At 36.9% G+C, this 20,329-nt stretch overlaps 1 long non-coding RNA gene across 5 annotated transcripts in view; it reads left to right on the top strand.

The window, feature by feature from the left end:
* Positions 1-20,329, top strand: part of LOC311437606 — a 161,950-nt gene that overhangs the window by 100,988 nt on the left and 40,633 nt on the right. For all 5 annotated transcript variants that reach the window (XR_014693578.1, XR_014693579.1, XR_014693580.1 and 2 more), the window contains 6 exons: positions 233-346; positions 454-567; positions 1,740-1,851; positions 3,307-3,502; positions 5,571-5,675; positions 8,451-8,536. This is a non-coding gene — a long non-coding RNA (uncharacterized lncRNA). The remainder of the gene's footprint in view (positions 1-232; positions 347-453; positions 568-1,739; positions 1,852-3,306; positions 3,503-5,570; positions 5,676-8,450; positions 8,537-20,329) is intronic.

Genomic DNA, 20,329 nt, shown 5'->3' with positions numbered 1-20,329 from the left:
TGTTTTTCTGTGCATACCTTAACATCTGTTATATGTTCTTCCTCTTTTACCTCCTCTTATTTCTTTTCTGTGGTGCTTTTCCTGATGTATCTTGGGAACTTGAAAACAAATAGGTGATCAGGTAAAAAAGCTTTCTTATCTTGTAGTGTTTTCTGTGAAAGAGGGAGACTGGCCCCTTTCTGGTAAGTTCTTTTCATTTATTTTTTAATCCTTTTTTTTTTTTTTTTCCTAGTCATTTTTCTTAAAAATGGATTCCCTCCAACTGAAACACTGAAGGCAAACTTCCATGACCAGAGAAATCGCTTATCAAAGAGACAAGACCAATTACTTGTTAAAACAAAAACAGGTAAATCCTACCGGGGCAGATCCATTTCCATAATGAGGAATTTTGCCAGGTTATAATTGTTGTGTGTGTGTGTGTGTGTTTATTTTTCTAATGATACTCTACATCAGAATATCACAGGATCAAAGAATGGCTGAGGTTGTAAGGGATCTCTGAAGATCGCTTTGTCCAACCCTCTTACTGAGGAGGATCACCTAGAGCATGTTGTGCAGGATGGCATCCGGGCGAGTTTTGAATATCTCCAGAGGAGACTTCACAAACTGTCTGGGGAACCTGTCCCAGTGCTCTGTCACCTTCACAGTAAAGAAATGCCCTCTCATACGCAGCAGGAACCTCCTGTGCTTCAATTCATGCCTGTTACCTCTTGTTCTCTTCCTGAGGACAACTGAAAAGAGACTGGCTCCATCCTCTTAACACTCTCCTCTCAGATATTTATACATATTGATGTGGTCTCCCCTCAGTCTTCTCTTTTTCTTGGCTAAACAGGCCCAGTTCTCTCATCCTGTCCTTCTACAACAGGTGCTCCAGTCCTCTAATCATCTTTGTAGCCCTCCTCTGGGTTCTCTCCAGTAGTTCTATGTTCCCCTTGCACCAGGAAGCCCAGAACTGGACACAATACTCCAGGTGTGGCCTTACCAGGGCTGAGCAAAGGGTGAGGATCACCTCCCTTGACCTGCTGGCAACACTCTTCCGAATGCACCCCATTTAATTAATTGCTCAACTTTGCTGTCCTTGCCTTTTCTAGAATATCTCCTAAAATCTTTCCTTCCTTCACATTCTGGTGTCTTAATATTGTAAAAATTGCCTCGTAATGACATAAATCTCACACATAAACTGTTCCAGTTAATGCTCAAAGAATTAAATGCAGCTAAACAAGATGAAGGTGATTATCTAACTGTCTGCAGAATAATAAACAAACTGCAGTACTTTGATATAAGAAGATTATTTTACCTTAAAAAAGGTGAGTATGAAGGTTGACTAAATTCTAAGATTAAGGAAGACCACTCATCTCATTCATAAACATATACTTAATCCATGCAATACCAAGCAGTATAATAATATCAATATTATTGAGAGTAGGTTCTTTTTAAGGTCAAAACGATGTATCTTTCTTCTCTTCTACTTTTTAATGATTTTCTGGAATTTCAAAAGAACCTATGAGATTTAGCAATAATTTCCCTTTCAAAGGTATTTGGATTTGGGAGTTTACTTCCTCTAAATTCTTTCAAAAATACAACCTGTTATTAATAAATTATAATCCAATGCTTGTAATGTTACATCAGGCTTCAAGTTTTTTAAGTCCAGAAGACCATATGGGTACTGTGGTACTGTGTACTCAATCACTTCTAGTGATTTCTAGTTTTTTTTGTTTGTTTTGTTTTGTTTTGTTTTTTAGGCATGAAGGTTCACTGATGCTGGCCATTCATTCTAGAAACTCAAAAAGAGGGAGCACTCATTAATGATTGAATTACTTTATTAAATGACTATAGCGATAATCCGATTTACATGTAAGTGTAAAAATACTTATAAAGAGAGATTTCATTGATTTCATTATATCTAGTTCTTCAGATCTAAAGGATTAGGAAGAACAAACTACACTGCAAATAAATAAGAAACATATCACCTCATTATAAAATATTTTCCATAAGTAATTAAGAAATCATGATAGTTTGGAGACATTCAAATGCCTTCATAATTAAATCTGTGCTAATATGAAACCCATATGAAGCCCTGTTTTAAGCCCCTTGCATCACTTTTCTAAAGGAAACTGCTTTCACCAGGAAGTGGCTAGTTTTATTGTGGAGACAAAGCAAAAAAATATTTCAGGAATATCTGTTAAATGCTTTAGCAGTTAAAACATGCTCAACAGAGTTTAAAGAGTAATCCCTCAGGTGTGTGCTTTATGCTTTAGTTCCTTGAAGCAATACGCAATCAATTAAAACAAACAAAGAAACACAATACCTTTCATTAGGTTTCTCAGGTTAGCTTTCATGGACAACAGTTGTGAATTCAGTGTCGCATTCTGCATGATATTTCTGTGATGCAGGTAATTATTTTGTTGAGACAGGTCCTGCAAATATTTCCTCACTATGATTGTTACCAAATTCTAGATGCCTGCTGCCTTCTAGAATAAGCATATGGCAAGAAAGCTGGTGGAAATTTTGTTTTATATTCAGTGTAACAGGGTAACAATGGTAACAGTTGCCACTGTTCAAAGGGAAATGACTGATTCAAAACAAAACCTTAACCTGGCAACCTGTCAGAGTGAGACAAGCAGTGATGCCAGTCAAAACAGCAAAGGCTGTACTGTTCCTCCTCCCTCAGTCTTTCTCCTACTATGAAAGGCTGTATTATGTTTACAGTGTTTATTTTAACTCCGAGCATTTTGCTGATGCATTGCTTCAGTGCTTTTTTCATAGTCATTTCCTGCTTTTAGGTAAAATGCTTTAAAAAATTATCTATTTTGTCTGTTGCTGCTGTGCCTGCATTGCACTTTGATACCCAAAGTTTCACTGTCTGTTTCTTAAAGCTTCCGCTTTGGCTGGAACTGGAGAAGCTGCTCTGAGAGAGGGGTGGGATGTAATTGCATCATGTTGGGAACAGGTTAAAGAAAGAGCTGTGACAGCCCAACAGCTGCAGGGTAAACTCTGGCTAGGCATCTGACATCTGGCAGCATCTGGTGAGGCATCTGACAAACCTTCTCATCCTCTAATGTTCTAGGTCAAATGGGGACAGAGAGAGGTTTTGTGTAGGGTGGGACTGCAAGCTGAGCAGCTGAGTTTTTTAGTAAGGTATTTCAAGTCCAGCAGTTTGGCCACACAGATCTGGTAATACTTCAGGACAACTAGTGAGCTACCACCCTGGGGTACCTCAGGTCTGAGACCAAGGAACAAATGGCCAAAACCATACTCTTAAACTGTCTAAGAGCAGAATAACAACATTAAAATCAATCTTATCAACAGATCTTCTGTAGAATGTGAGCCATCCCATGATGACATTATTTAGACAGGACTAGACTGGATAATACCTTTAGTCCTTCTGACTAGATCCTGGACTGGAGGAGACATCTGCTGTCACCTAAAGAGCATCCTGCACTGCAGTCTACTCATTATAGCACACTCAAGCAGTGACTATAGCCCAGAATAAGATATTAAAGAGGTGAGTATTGGACAGGTTGTCAAGCATTATCTCTTAAAAGCATTATCTCTTAAAAGATAAGGCTTTCCACATTTGTAAGAGCACCAATCAAACTGATTAACCAAAGAGAAACATAGATAAAACATTTGTTCATTGAAGCCAATAATTCCCAAATAACCTTCTCAAGTCAGGAAGAATCATAGCCAAACTGTGTATAAATCCAAAGGCCTGCCCTTTCCCTCCCCGCCTCCCCCGCCACCTCCCACACCTTGGTGAGTGACTTTGGCTGAGCATGAAGCAGAGAAACATTGACATTTCCTCTGTCAAAATATTATTCTGCCCCCACACATGTAGACAATCTTTTCAAAATGTATTTGATTTTTATCTGCAAAACAACAAGAAAATTTCCTCACAAGAGGAAACTTTAAAATCAACTACTAAGAAAAACAGTTCATTTTAACCAGACTATTTACAAATCCAAATGGATCTGCCTGGCCAGAATACCAAGATGGAGGCAAATAAATATTTCTAATGCAGCTGTAGGGTTACAGATTTACTGTGCTTATGCCTCATTTGGTGAATGTTGGTGTGTCTTTTGCAGCTACTGGTATCTTCCTGTCCAATGCATTTGCATGTCAGACCATAAACCTGAATAGTCTGTAAAAGGGAAAGATAAGAGGGTGACTGCCAGATGTCATCATAGTTGCAGCTGAGAGGAAAAGATATTTTGAAAACTAACAGGGTACTTCCCTGATGTAGAAGCACTCTCTGTCATGATACTTTGTTAAGATGAAGGAGATCAGCCACTGGTACAAGGCTATCACCCAAGGTTGTCCAGAGACATCTCTTTTTAAAGGCATTTCCCACTTTTCATTTTATAGACAAAGGACAAGGTCTGGCACCAACCAAGAAAACATTTAAGCCTTTCAAGCTGTACTGATTTTATCCAGTAAAGGTACTGGCCACAAGTACTTGAAGGTTGTAAATTCAGAGTGTGAGTGAAAGAAGCTATTTGATGGAGAGCCAGTGTCTCTGTCTTCCTATCCCCATTTTAGTTACCTCATTTTCAGCTGCAAAAGTTTTGCTTCATGACACAGCAATGGAGTGGTTACTTCTCCTACCAGCCTTCCTGAACCTATCTTAAGGGTACTTGTTGGAGCTGCCTTTCTCCCTCTGTAGGCTTTATTGTAACAGCTAAGAAGGTTTTTTCTAACAACTAATCTAAGTCTTCTGTCACACATGAAGCTGATTACTTCTTGCCATCCTTTGATGGAAACAGGATAAGTGATGACTTCAAAATTTGTAAAGTAAACATTGGTTGATGTTTATCATCCTGTCTTCAATCTTCTGTTTTTCCTGATAGACCATATTTTATAAATTTTCCCATTGTTCTTTGTTCTCCTCAGGACTCTTTCCAGTTTACCACATCTTTTTAAAGCTGAGAGACAAAAATAGATGTAGCTAAGGTTTTACCAGTCATTAGTAGAGTGGAATAATTTCTTTCCATGTTTTATGTAGAGCTTTCTTTTTAATAAACACAGAATTATATTCTTCTGTTTTGAAACCTTCATCAGCAGTTGACTCATATTCAGTCCAGAATCCAACATACCCAGTCCTTTTTTTTTTTTCCAGCCTTCCCTGTTTGATATTGTATATCTGAGTTTCTCTTCTAATACAGAACTTTGTAGTTTATAAAATTTAATTTAAATGATTTTGTCTGTCTCCTTCCCCAGTTTATCACTTTTACTCTAAATCTTATTTTACAAATTGCTTGCAGTCTTCTGTGCTCTGCCCAGGTTTTAAGAGTGTTTCCCTTTCCACTGAGATATTAATGACTTTTACTCTTCTGAGATCTTTTCAAGCATATTCTTCCAGTTTGAAAATGAGCCATTGGGACTCACTTTTTTCATGCAGTTCTACACTGATCTTATAACAATAATATCTAGATTATATTCCACCAGTTATCTTAGTGAATGAATTGCTTTTGATAGAATATTTGTAATTTTTGTAAGTTTATCCTTATTTATTTATTTATTTTTCCATTAAGTACAAGTATTCTAAAATAATTCTTTTCATTTTACTCATCCAGTTTCCAAGCATCTTCAGCTTCCTGGATAAAATTCTTCAATTGTTGGTTAATCCAGTTCAACACATTTCCTTATGTGGTGAATAAGCCATTTCAAACTCCTGGTTGGTATTTGTTCTTTACTCGTTGACAAGCTGAAGGAACACTTTGTACAAAACGAAGTGTGTTGCTTCTAATTGTACATGCCTGTCTGTCACAGTATCTTGCTTATTCAATTAGGGGTATATAATTTTGGCTGGTTTACAATATTTTTTAATTGCATTTCCTTCATCTGATGTTTTTCATTGTTTACTTTATTTTCAAGCCTAGCACTTGAACTACTTATTTTTAAAATGGCCACTGAAGAATAAAACATTTCAACTTACATGTTTAAGGGAATAGCCTTTTTATTTATTTTCCTGATATTTACAGCTTGAATTATTTCAATATGTATGTATACATATATGGATGGATTTATTTTTCTATCTACTTAATTAATTTAGTCACAGCAGATTAGATGGAGCTGATATTGTATTTCTTCCTTAGCAACAGCAAACTTTCAGATTTTAGAAAGTTACACAAAAAAAGCACGGTATTAAGATATGCTTAAGACAGAAGGATCTACCTATTACTGATTTCTGCAAGTCTTACTTTTCTTAGTTCCATTTAAGCTATGGGATAAACAGCTGTTGACTTCAGTAGTGCTAGAATATTTTACATTTTTGTACCTATGTCAACTAATTTTTTATTTTTTTTTTTTGACTTGAACAACGCATTACTATGCAGAATTTTGAATAACTGGATAGGGCCATTAATATAAATAAAATCATGCACAGATGGTCTAATACAGAGTATTTTTTTCAGCTCCTAATTTTAATGAAGGTTATCTGATATATAGAAAAATACTTCCATGGTGGCTGCATTAATAACTCACTGCAAACACACTTGGACAAGAGAGAGTACTGTCTACTGGGTATTTTTGTCCTATATCATGTCTTTCTCAAGTAAGAAGATATAATCAGAAAAACCTTCATACTGTAGTGAAACCAATACCACTGACTAATATGTTTTCTACTTTTAGTTAAACTACGGCTTTCAAGAAATGTATTTATGATATAATATGTGAGTTGTCTAGTCAATTGAAATCTACCTGCTTAACAGACATTAAAAATCATGAATCAAATTAGTCTCAATACAAATATGAGGGCGTTTCTCTTAATAATATATTATTGTTTTATTTTTCTTGCTTTCTAATTTTTAATTTTTTAAAACATTTTCTTCATATTACTAAGACTTTCACAGCTGCAAATACTATTTAATTATTATTTTATTTGAAATGAATTTTATGTACTTTAATAATCACAGGACTCTAAGAGATAGAGGTTGAAGGAAAACATGATTTGTTGTGTGAATCATTCCATAGCCATAACAGTTTCTTTAATTATTATCTTATTGTCAAGTATTCTTGTAGGGAATTTTTACATTTTCTGAAATTAATACATGTTTTGTCTTTGTGCTTTACTTTTGTGCTTGCAAATCAGTCTTCATTTGATTTTGAATAGTTTTTGTATTCCCTGAATTTAAAAATCTAGGCAAAATAATATGAACCACAGTTGTGAGTTGTCAGGCACTAAATAAGAGCCCTCTCCTGTTTAAAATATCATTTTAATGATGTCTTATGGTTTAAAAATTATTATTTTTTTTCATATTCAATATTTATTGAATTGAGCTGTTTTCCAACAAAACAGTGGTATATCAGCTCTGTTACAGGTAATGAATCAGATTCACTAGATATACCTGAGTAAGACAAAGGAGTTGAAAGAGCCAGTATTTCAAGATTCTTTTTGTCCTAGTTTTTAAAGTACATCTGTCTCAGAGTGTAATCAAAATTAGAGATTCCTACATTCTTGCAACGTCTCATATCAGTTTTCAAAAATGTTGTGCCTACAGTATTTATACTCTGCAATAAATATCTCCTTCTTCAATAATTTATAATACCCTTTTCTGTCCAGAACAGGCTATTATTTCAATAATTGTATATCACTTGTTTTTTTATGATGCCCTAATTGTTTATAATTTAAGTTGTATTGTTAGGTAAAGTGTTTTGCTTGTTTGTTTGTTTGTTTGTTTGTTTTCAGAATACATTTATTTTCTTTGATATCTGACATTATCCTAATGATAGCCTCAAGGTCCTGTGTTTGACTAAGTGATTGTGCTGAAACTGGAGGCTAAGATCAGAAGAGGCTTCCTAAGCCATAATTCTAGTAATTGAGTCTGTGTATGTAATAGGTATTGGCAAAACAGAATGAGTAATTTTGAAATGAATAATTTATCTGATAAATGTAGATTCTCACTTCAATATATTATATAAACAAAGCAGTTTGAATTATTCATTATTCTGATTTAACCAATTTTTGTAATCAGAAAATTACTCTAAATTTGATTGATAACGATAATTTCCCTGGGAACACTGACTCAGTAAGATCTGAAAATGAAGTGGTGATGTTTAACTAATTAGTAAATTTCTGGTAGACAATAAACAGTTTCTGCTACCAAATTGGATAAATTTTTGAGCACCTGGTACTGTTGTTCATCATGTAGTTTTAAAATATGGTTCCTATGAATATTTGTGCATTGATTCAAAAGCTCACGTATTTGTACCATATGATTAATGGAAAGCACATATAAATAATATCTGACCAGTCAAAGTAAATTTGTTTAAAAGTACCTGTGAAGAGAAAATCAAGTTTACATTATTTGACTGAGTTTATAAATTGTGTGATTTATGGCTTAATCCTATTCCGATTCATGTTTACTCACCTCAGTGGATGAAGGCTTTGTACCATGTACAGAGCTGTTTGGGCATATGGAAGATACTGACACAGCTTTCTGTTCTCCAAGCAGATGACTGGTTGAACCCTGGCCTTGGCTCTTCTCCAGCAGCTTTGAGTTGCATCAGTAGAAAACTGGCTGTCTGAGAGTTATCCCAGGTGAGGTATCCCTGTAGCATGTTCATGCTTTTCCTTCCGTGGTATGTAGCTTAAGATGGTAAATCAAAAATCTTGCTGTCCTCAGAAATGAGCAGCAATTTATTGTGACTGCTAGGAATTTTCTCCCATGATTATAGATAGGAATGACACCTGTGGTTCTGTCTTTTGCCTGTACCAGAAGAAGGCGTGAAAGTTTCAGATCATGATAACATTTGCATGACCTTCAAGGAAGAAAAAAGGGGGGGTGAATTTCAAGCCCCCAGAATTTGTTTGCAGTAATTAGATTGCTGAGAGGGATTTTTACTCCTCTGGTGTTAGCTTTCCTAAGTGAACACTGTATATAGCAGATAAAAACAAAAGTTCTAAAAATTGGAATTGCTATCTGGAAAAGTTATAAGTGCAATACAGTCTTTAGCTTTTCAGACATAGGTCAAATAAGAAGCTCTTCAGAACTTAGTGAATAGAAAAGAATAAGTGCAAGATTGCTAAAACATTATGCTGGAAATCATATTCATGAGGAAAAATAGAATAGATTTCCATCCAACCACATAATTTCATACTTCACCTTCTCTTAGTATTAATGGGAACATTAGGACTGCTTCCAAGAAAAAGGTAAACTTTGGGGTCATTGAAAGTTTATTTAGGGTGAGACAGACATACTAAAGCCCAGTGAAAATTTTAACATTAATAAGGGAAGAAAGTCAAACTCAGTTTTTGGTGACTATTTTAAGAATTTCACCTGAGGTCTTCAGACCTCACTGCCCCTCTCAGTATTGTTAGTATCTGATGAAAATGTGTTTTCAATCTCTGGCATTCCAAGACTGAAAGTAAATAATTCTGTCCTTGAACCATAGTGCAGATTAATTACTAGCTGGAAATTGTTCCTCTTGAACAGAGAAAATGAAAGTTTTTAACAAAGAGAATATTCATTAATCTTGTGAGATGTTTTTTTTGGAAGACTTCTGAGGGGAAAAGCACTAACAAGCTTTAGACATAAGGCCAAATTTTCTGTATACTTGTATATCACATGTGTCCCAAACAAGATGTTATAATAGCTGTGTGTCCTTGTAATGTCGAGTGAGATCTTTGGCTACAATGAAGACAGAATATTTGCTTGGAGAAGTTAAAGCACTAAATAAGTATTTTTGGACTGACCCAAACAGCTTTGTTTTAACAAGACACTTAAAATCAGATACTAGCAGTTTGAAGAAAATCATTTAAAGAAAGACAATGGAAATATGCAATAAAGTAGACAGACATACATAACTTTAAGGTTGTATAATTAAAATATACGTTCTTTATCAGGAAGTTTAATCCATATAGGAGGCAGATGGGCAAAAATAGATGTGTATATGGGTACCTTTATTACAATTTCTTAGATTTTGTACTCAGTGTAATTTAATTGTGTTACTTCAGCATTAGGTGTGATGGGAATGATTGCAGCACTGGCTTACTTGGAGCACAAGGTGTGCTGCTCCAGCTTACCAGCTTGGATGGTATACTCTGGGTCATCTGTTTGACATGGTCTGCTTCTTGGGCAGAGTCAACTCTTGCCACTGCCTGTAGCCACACATCACTTCTGTAGCCAAGCAGCCCCAGGCTGGTTTGTCATGCCTCTGCTCAGAGGCTAAAATGTGGGTGATTCTGTCCAAGGGACTAAGGAAACGTCTTTTCTGTTCCTCACTTTGTTTCATGACTTCCATGTATAGCACAAGCTTGCTTGTGAGAGCTTGTCTGCACAATAATTTTGAGATAGTCTTCAAAACTTTAGCTTGCTTTATCCTTTAAATTCAAATGTGGTCTATGTATTATATGTGCTCTCTTTTGATCCATAGAGTATGTGTTTCTGTCATAGGTTGTACGTGGCAAGCTTGGTTCTTTAGTTACAGAGCAATGTCTTATGGGACCTTGGAGCAGTTTCTCTTATCAGCAAAAATTGTGAATATCCCACAAATACAGATGAACTGTGGAGAAGTAGGCTAAAGATCTTATTTTTTCATGTGTTCACTTAACAGTAGAATAAAATTAGATAATGTTTCTCTGTAATTGTGAAAACCACTTTTGACTTAAAGGAAAGAAACTCCTTCTGACAAAGAAACTCCGGAACTTGAAAAGTCTTCCTTTCTTGAATAACTCTAAGCTTGGTACTTTGGATCAGACAAATACTAGAATATTGTAGGTTGGGGAAATGAAGATTAGAAATAAGTTCTCCAGGGCTGCTACATCAAGTAAGACTTGATGAATGATTTCTGTCCTGTTTTATGGCCACTAGGACAGGGACTATGCTTGGCAGTCCTTAAACATCTGCATTTTCCATAGGTATATTTTGTGTGTGGCTGCACACCCCATGCAATAGGTACTTGGTCATTATGACCAGACTTAACAGCAGAATTCAGGGTCACAGGTGAATCAAGAACAGTGTGAGGGTGTAAATGTTTGTGGAGACTTCCATCAAATACTCATAATAACCAAACCCACATTCTTAACATTAACTGCCAGGTAACACTTGAGTTAAAGGAAGCATATGCTTGAAATGAATTTCTTGCTGCCATCTTGTGTCTAAAGGCAAAATGACAAGGAATTTTCTAGAGTTCCAAGTACTGATTTTACATTCAACATCAGGATATTCCTCATATTCCTCTTAATGTCTCAAGTGTAGACAAAGACTAGTCCTAATAGAAAAGTTTTTAAGGTTTACCCTTAAGAAGCATGGGGAAGTGTAATTAAGCTTGTGCAAGAGAATTTTGTGAATTTCCCCATGCCTATTCCCAGCAGAATCATTTAATGAGGTACGAGAAGAAATGCAGGGTGGTCTAACTGAGATAGAGATGACATAATCTATCACATGAATTTTTAGGTTAATTTCCCTCATTGTACTTTTCTTCATTCTACCTGTTTTTGCTCATGAGCCTTTGCTTTCCTGTGCTCCTGTTTTTATATCTAGAAAGTACGAAACAATCTTTAACTCTTGCTCTTCTCAGCTGAACTATAACCTTTGGCTGATGGAAGAGGCTGTTACTCCGGGCTTCTTTGCAAGAAAGTGTTGTAACTTCCACTTGCCTTCTGAAGGCCAGCTGTCTTAAGACAAACAGGAGTTGAATGCAACTGTAACACTTCTTGTGGCAGGAGGTGTTTGCAGTAGGCTAGCTCTGACTTTTTGCTAAATTCTTACCGATGATTGTGATTATGAGGAACCCACCCCATACATCCTTGCACTTACACAGATGTTTATTGGAAACATCTGAAGAAACTCTGACACCCATATTTACAATATAATGAATGAAGACAGTGGTAATAGGAAAATATTGAAGAAAGACAATGCAAAATCACTCAAAAAGTGAGTAGATATTAAGAGATTTGCAAAGCAGGGAGAAAGGATGATTTTGCACTGAGAACAAGCATCCACTGTGTTCTCTGTTCCATGCTAACCTCCACAGCTAGATCATCTAGTTCTTTAACAAATGTTTGACTTTCTTTCCAAGCTGTACCAGACCCATCATGCGTTTTCTTGCCAATGAAGTACAGCCATGTCTTTTTGGGTCATTTTTTGAAGAGCCTCGCTTACTATGCTGATTGAAAACCCAAATCTTTTTAGTTCTTATCTACTGAAGCCAGTGCTCTGTGAGAAATTGGTACACATCTTCCTCTTCCCTGTCAAACAAGTAAATATCTTGGGGGGTGGGTTCTTGGCTTGAAAAAAATGTACTGTAATGTCAGTCAATGGAACTTAAAATGTTTAGCTTAATTCAGTGATGACTTAGGTCTGTTGACTTTAATGAAATTATGTCTGCATAGATGAGGGTTTGAATTATATAAGTGCAAAAAGCATCTCTTCATTCTGTAGGCTTTGGAAATGTTGTTGGCTTAAACCACTGGAACAAACTACCCAGGAGAGAAGTGAATTCTCTCTCTCTTGACATTTCTAAATAAGACTAAATGCCTTTATGGTAGACATATTTTATTCAAACAGAAATGATATGGCTCAGTGCAAAACTACCTGGATGAAACTCTGGCCAGTATTATACAGTCAGATGTCTTTTTAGACTTCAAAATCTAGGGGTCTTCGATGTTTTCTGCCTTCTTTAATGCAGTTTCCTGTTGGTTATATTCATTGCTTCTTAACTAAGACTATAAACTTTTGGGGAGCCAAAACCTTTCTGTAAATTTGCCTGCAAAAGGACTGTAGAGAATCTAGTAAGTGGTTGAGGGGTACCTTCCTGCAGACAGTAATGCTGAATAGCTGTTGACATATTAAGGCACTAAAATCAGAAAATCATTCTCGAAAGAATGTTGAAAACTTTGTAATATGCTTAAGACTTGTCTTAAGTCATAAGTCATGGACCATCATTTGGGTTTGGTGCTGACATAGCTTGAGGTGACTTCGAGGTGACTTTCAAGTTCTACTTCTTAAAAGGTATTATTTTAACCTTTTTTTTTTTTTTTTTAATTTATTTTTTTTTCCAGTTTGAGCCACACATTTCAGTATCAGATAATATTTGCTTCTGTATTTAGAACTTATCCTCGCAACACTAAACTCTGGACATTCACATATTTTTTTGAGATGAAAGCCTAGCTGCTGGCACAGAAGAAAACAGTCTCTTCAAAGAAATGTCTGGACTTAACATCCATCCTTAAACCGGATCAGTTTAGCGTTGGCAAGAGCCCATTTGCAATCAATCTGCTAACAGAAGAGTGATAGAGAGGCTACTTTCCTTGAGTTAAATAACTGAAAGCAAGCCTTGAGGTCACTCTTTGGTGCATGGTTATCACATCTGTAAATAGAATTGACCAAATTTCTACAAGGAGTTTTTCTATAATATACGGTTAGCTATGCAGATCTAAATACAGTCTGAAGGGAAGGGAAGGAAAGGAAAGGAGGGACTTTAAATTTCAGCTGACCTTTCAGAAAGAGGTTATATCACATTGAATAGTGATAATTTAAATGCTCCAGAAATGCACTAGCTATGAATGTGCTTTCTGTTGAAAGATTGAAATTGAGTACAAATAGAGACAGCTAGATGCCACAGAGTATGTATTTTCACCAACATAATTTCAGAACGGTGAGGTAAAAGCTTTGCTGATGTAATGCTTAGAAGTGCTCTCTTTCATGAGAGAAAGCAAAGCCCTAAATGTTTGTGCTGAACTATGGCAGCTGTTATTACTAGATGTTAATGTATCTCAGAAAAAAACAGTGACCTAGAAGGAACTGGAATATGCTAAACAACAGTTTTAAAACCAGTACTTAATAAAAGCTGTTTCCATAGGAACTCAGATCCATGAGAACTGACAAGGTTTTTTAGGGACATTGTGACTGGCATATAATGACAATAATAATAGTTCTTCTATTACATACATAGCTTATACATGCTATGTGTGTTTTGATTTTCTGATTTTATTTTTCAGAATAAAACATGGACTGTATTTTTTTTTTTATTTCAAACGTGCTTCTTTTTACCTACCCCTTAAGTTTCTGTGAATTCATTCATATTATTTACTGCAGGAAATTTACTTAAAAACAAGTATGGACTGAAAAGTTTGTGCTTTGCTTGTACCACCACCAAGTATTCTTGTGGATTCCAGCCTGAACCCATGCCAGGCAAGTAGAGGAAGCTCCTTAGAGCTGGTGAGAAAATGTCATATCTGCTGTTAAGAAATTGGATGGAACTCTATTATCCCTCTAGTACGTTTTCTAATCACCTGTTACTTATCAGAGCCAGGGCCACATGACATCATCTCACGATCTGGTTCCTACTCATAATGAATTGCTCCTGACTATGTTATACTCAATAAGCTGGCAATCACATTCCCTTCTGCCAGCATCTGCATGATATCACAACCTGAAGCCTTCTTAGCAGTTTCACTTCTTATAGTCCCTGTACAAGAGGGACCTCATTCACTTTCTTCTGTATTTCGATTCACTTGGACTCATTTCATTTGTTTCATTATTTCTCTACTCATTCTTGGATAAGACATAGTATCCTGTAATTTGTAATGGGGCTGATTCCTTTGACAGGTTTGAGGCAGACCTGAATGGAAAAGCTGTTATAGGGTGACCAGATGGACTGATCCACCTTCAGTATTGAAAATTGCTCTGGAATTCAGCTACTGAGACTTTGTAGTCCAGCCAAGTACATGGCAAGGATAAATTACCCCATCTTGCCTCCCTGCACCTTCTCTTCTCTACTCCCTTACCTGTGTAGATGGCTCTATCTGGGGTGTGTATGTGTGTTAGTGTCACATTCACTGATTAGCAGGTGGTGTGCTTTTCCTTAGTGATATATTTAAGGAGTGCATGGGGATCATTTGTATTTCTGCTCTTCCACAGTAATACAAAAAGTACTATGTTATTCTCGAGATAATGAAGCTGTATTTGCTAATGCAACTTGCAAAACAGTTCTTTAACAGAAATGATTCTCAAAAATATGTCCAAAGTCCTTTTCTCCTAATGGTGTAGATTTCCTCAGAGACCACCCCTAAAAGAGAAATCATTTGGTTTGTCAGTGAGACAGATCTATTAAATAATAAAAGCCACTGGAAATAAACATAATCTATTTTATTGGCATTTCTACACATTGAACTGTAGGGGGAGATAAGGTCAGATGTTGAATATACAAGGCAAAAATTGACAAAATAATGTACAGCATTTGTTTGGTGTCCACCCAAGGATTTGCAGTGCTGTTAAAATGGTAAAGTACATAGCAAATATTTGATGTGCCAAACCACAGAAGACGGTTGATGATGGTTATAGAGTGGAAGAGACTCAGTAAGTAGTCCCTGTAGTGTATTTATTATACTGTACATTTTGCACATGCTATTTATTATACTGCTAGTAATATGTTTGTAGTTCTTTTTTTTTTTTTTTTTTTTTTTTTCCTCATAATATATTATCATGAACAAAGACACAGCAGGAGAGTTTTACTTATTGTGAAATAAGAGTTATGCTTCTTGCAGTCTCCTTCCTTGCATAGGAATCAAGTTAAAGTTTTGAGGAAGGAACAATTCAGAAGTATTTTATTTCTATATAGAAAATTGTTCTGGAAATAAAGTTAGATGCAAGAACAATTAAAAAAAAAACAACACACAAAAACACAACAACAAAAATATACACACAAAAACAAACAAAACCAACAATGAGACCCTAAAAGCAAAGAGAATTGAGCTAATTAGGAAGATGGAGAAAGCTGATGTTTTGAACTTCTCCTATTCTCCACTCATTTGCTTCCTTATTTTTCTATTAACTTTCCCACCACCACCATTCATTTATCTATTTATTTTTTGTTTTGCTTTTTCTCCTCCTGACATGTCTGCAGTTCAGTCCTTTGCTCTAACAAAAACTTGCTGTTGCAGCTAGCCAACTCACTTGCCATGAGCAATGCAGCTGTGCCAAATCAGAGCTCAGCATATGCCGGACACCTCTGGATGTGGGAATATGACATCCATGTGGATGTCTAAGCTACATGCAACATCTCTGTGGTGTGAGAACATCTGAGAAAGAGGTTTCCTGGTGGTCTGCCAGTGTGTTTTGCTGTCCAGCTCTGTCAGGTTCTCAGGACCGGAGGTGACATTGCATTTATTTTGTGTGTGATAAAGCAACCTGGAGCAGGGCTCATTGCTTACTGTATAATGCTGACCCTCCATTTTGAAACTGAGAAATCATGAATGTTATATAAGTTTTTCTCCTGTAACCTAGCCTGGATGATTCCTTAGGATCTATTCTGTTTTCACTTGCACTACTAGACCTCAGCAATTTAGCTGATTTCAGTTGTAGAAGAATGTAATTTGTTTTTAATGTTACACTTACAAACAATTTTAAAACAAAAACACACAAAACAAAACAAAACAAATAAACAAAAAAACAGAAAAAAGGAAGAAAGTGCCCAATTTGAATTGCTACAAAGCTATCTATGGTCTAAATGTGGACCACTTTTCAGAACAGAAATTGCCTGCAAGACAGACTTCTGTCCTTCAAATACTTGGGCTGATACTTTAAGCTTGTGAATGTCCTGCTTGAGGTGGGACTCTCAATTGCTTAATGTTAAACATGTGCTTAAGTGTTTGTCAGACTAAGTGTACAACTTTCTTCTCAAGGCATCTACGATTTACTGTGTGCATTTGCTAGGCGACTTTAAACAATGCACCTTTATTCTGTTTACGGCAGCTATGGATTTATTTCTCTGTGTTTGTGAAAATCCACATTTGGCATTTTCAGGGATGCTTGAGCCAAGCTCAAACCTCAGTGTTTGGATATGGGGTGATGGTAGACACATGTCTTGTCAGTTCCATGGTTTTGTTATTTTTTAAATGTATTTGATTATACGCTGGGCTTATATAATGAAAACAAAGCTTTCATTAGTCTGGTTTGGGAAGGGCTGTGGTTGAAGCCGGGGGGAGAGGAATGACAGAAAAGGATCATGGGGTAGGCAGGGTAGAATGAAGGAAGAAAAACAACCAATGGTGCTACAGCAACTGAGGGGAAAACTGAAGAGAGCATTTGAGAGATGAGTGGTTAAGAGCTGGCTCTCTCCCAGCTCCTTTGGAGAAGTCAAGAAGTGGACTAGTGATCCTGATGTGTTCCTGATTGTGAGCTGCAGGTACCTTTCTGCCTTTTGTGTGAGGCTAGTTAGTGTGAGCAAGGGGCTCTAGGAGCCTGGGAGTTCTGGGGTTTACCACTGTAAAAGTTCCTTGCCTCTCACGCTTGCTGTTACCCAGGTGGTAGAAAGAGGGTACCAGGTGCCTTCCATAGGTGGGCTCCTCTGGATTTTGGGGAGATAAATAAATGGGCACCAGAAGGATCAAACTCAGTGGAAAATAGTGGTCCCCTCAAGACTGTGTTTTAAATTAAATTAAAGTTCATTAGTTCTGATGTAGGGTTTTTATAAGTTGTATAGAATTCAGCATTGTGAGATCTGGTCAACTGAGAAGCAGGGGTGAACAAAGTCTATACATATGTCTCTTTGCTAAGGACATATTTCACCAATCAGAAATAGAAATGCTGTGTAATTAAGATGTCTGTATCTCAGCCAGTCTGAGACAGAATGATTGTCCAGTCACATCTGTCCTGTGCTCTCCTTACAGGGTCTCTTCACAGGTTAGGAGCAGTAATGAACTTAACGAAAGTGAAGATAATTTATGGTGATACGTGGAGCATGGAAAGTGGGCTGGAGTTTTTGTGAGTCTGAAAAAGCAGAGAACCTAAACTGTGGGGAAAATATCTCTCTCCTAAAGATGAAGGGCTAGATTCTCAATTGATGTACATCTCTGTAACTTGGCATCAGTGAAGCTATGCTGATTTACACCAGCTGAAAAATCTGGAAGGGAACAATGCACTTTTTGTTTAATTTTTATGTGCTCCTTAGACCATCCGTCACATTCAGTTGGAGAGGAATAACATTTGGTAGATGTTTAGTCTTGACTTTTTTTTTTTTTTTTTCCTGAAATGGGAAGTGAATTAAATGAAGTGAAGACAGAATAAGGCAGTTTTATTATTAAAGCTAACTGAACAGTCTGAAAAAAATTAAAATAAAATTAAAAAAGAATTTGTCAAATAATTTATTTGACATCATGGCAAAATATGGGCAAATGCATTATTTTTTGTAAGAACTAATAAATAAAAATGTAGAGAAGTAGACTGTGGTGGATATGACTAGATTTACAAAGAGCTGGCTGTATAAAACAGTCTGGCTAATCTATCTCTTTCATAGTATATAAGGTCTCTAACTGTTGCACCTTTATCATCTACTGGTGTCAATGAGTGCTGAATATCATCAGAAGAGCTAAGATCAGGGGGTTATCAGTTCTGTTTTAGGTACCAAAGTGGAATTTGAACTGATATCTGTCTTTACCTGCTGAGTTCATTTTTCTGCAGTGGTAGAAATCACATGCTAGTGCTGTTGTGTACCCTTTACAAATGGCTCCTTCTGAATAGAGGGTGGTAGAGTGGTGGCTTGTTCAGAGGCAGGAGCACTGTGCCAAAGCATTAGAAATGATTCATGGAATGAGATCTATGCTCATCCAGAAGGAACAAGTGATTGTAAGGGGCTCCTTTCTGTTTTTGCTGAAGATTATTGTCAAAGTTGGAGGGGAAGAACAGGCAACGCCAAACTGCTGGCTCCCTTGTGTGTAGACAAGTGTTAGACTGTAAACAGGGCTGAGGATCTGGCAGACTTTTTATCCATCTCTCCAAAATGTTGGCCCATACATCATCATTGGCACTGAGCAGGAAATGACTGGTGCCAGCAAAAGCATTGGAGCAGGTCATTTCCCCAGTGGACCAAGGGATTGGATTGAGGCTTCGGGAGTTCCCATTTAGGACATGTTCTGCTGCTGGGCAATACACATAACATTACCATTATTACAACTGGACGGTAGGTCACAGTCCAGCCTGTACAGATTAAAATAAAACAAAACAAAACAACAACAACAAAAAACAGTTTGACAAGGGTGTTGTAGTTCAATGTGGGAAAAATATACCTAAAATATTGTCAAGCCTACTGACCAAGCTGTACAAACTACCCTTGCAGTCATTGGGAAATAGCTATTTGGGAAATGTACTTCTTTCAAAGAAGATCTTGAAATTTCTAAATTATTAAATTTTGCATTTGAAATCAGAAAAGACAGGTGTGTGATATTTTAAACAAGACATGAATTAGAAAACAAAAATGAAACAAAACAAAAAACATTTTGGGATAGACTCAGTGAATTTGCAAACACTCAAGAAGCTAGGTTTACCTCCCAGGCAGCATGGCTAGGACAAATAGCTGGGGAGTGCAAGGAGAAGACCACCTTGCTACACAACAAGGCAGGTGGGGCTGGACTGTGGGGAACCAGCCACCAAGCTGGTGACATCAGGGAAAGCTGATGTTTTGAACTCGTTTGAACTAGTTCAAGTTAACTAACCCAGTGTGAACTGCAGCAGGAGAGGAAATGCACTGGGCACAAACTTAACTCCCTTTTCTTCCGGCATGGAAAAAACAAGGAGATGTGCTGGCAAATCATCTTGTGAAGAAGCTAGGAGAGAAATGATCAGCTCTGGCTTCTGATGGTGGGTGAGCAAGACTTCATTGTGCACTTTTTCTGACCTACAACCCGCATGTGGAATGTGCATAATCTTGTGCAAGTGTGTGGGCAATTTGAAGTTATGCGCTTTACCAGGAGAGGCCATGAGGCTCAGCAGAGAGTGGAGAGTTTCATCACATTACATAGCAGCCCAAGTGAGTAAATATTATGTGGGTTGTGCTGGTACACAGTAGTACACCAAGTGTTGCTTACATGGCTTTAGAGGTGTTCAGTCTGATTCAGTGGCTTTCCAATACATTTAGTGCCAAAGACCTATATAGCAGTATGCTTCTCTTGGACAGATAGGTTTTGAAAACATAAATCCCTGTGTGTGGTTACTGCACAACCAGGATCTGACTCATTGCTTCACAAAGCACTTTTAGTTGCTTTGGAAACATGTTGATATGCACTATACAAACCCAGTAACTATGCTACTCCAGTAACAGTCTACTACCTCAGAGTTGTCAAGAAAGTTTTGCTCTCTGCTATCCACACCATAGACACTAGGAACCTCATGTGACGAATCAAACTGGATCCCATACCTCCAATGACTCTGAATCCACCCACTCAATGTCCCAACTGATAGGGAGCTCTTAAGGGGTGCTAGTAGCATATAGTCCACTACAAAGTATTGCACATTTTAATTTCCATACAGTAGAGGGTAGTAAAATACTCAGAGACTGTTTGCAAGGAAAGAGAACCAAATAGTAGAGCAATTGAGTGGAAAATAAACAAAAA

The sequence above is a fragment of the Aythya ferina genome (assembly GCF_964211825.1).
Source record: "Aythya ferina genome assembly, chromosome: 5".
NCBI classification, from domain to species: Eukaryota; Metazoa; Chordata; class Aves; order Anseriformes; family Anatidae; genus Aythya; species Aythya ferina.
The sequence above is the reverse complement of the archived record's forward strand: the minus strand, read 5'-3'. Positions and strand labels throughout refer to the sequence as shown.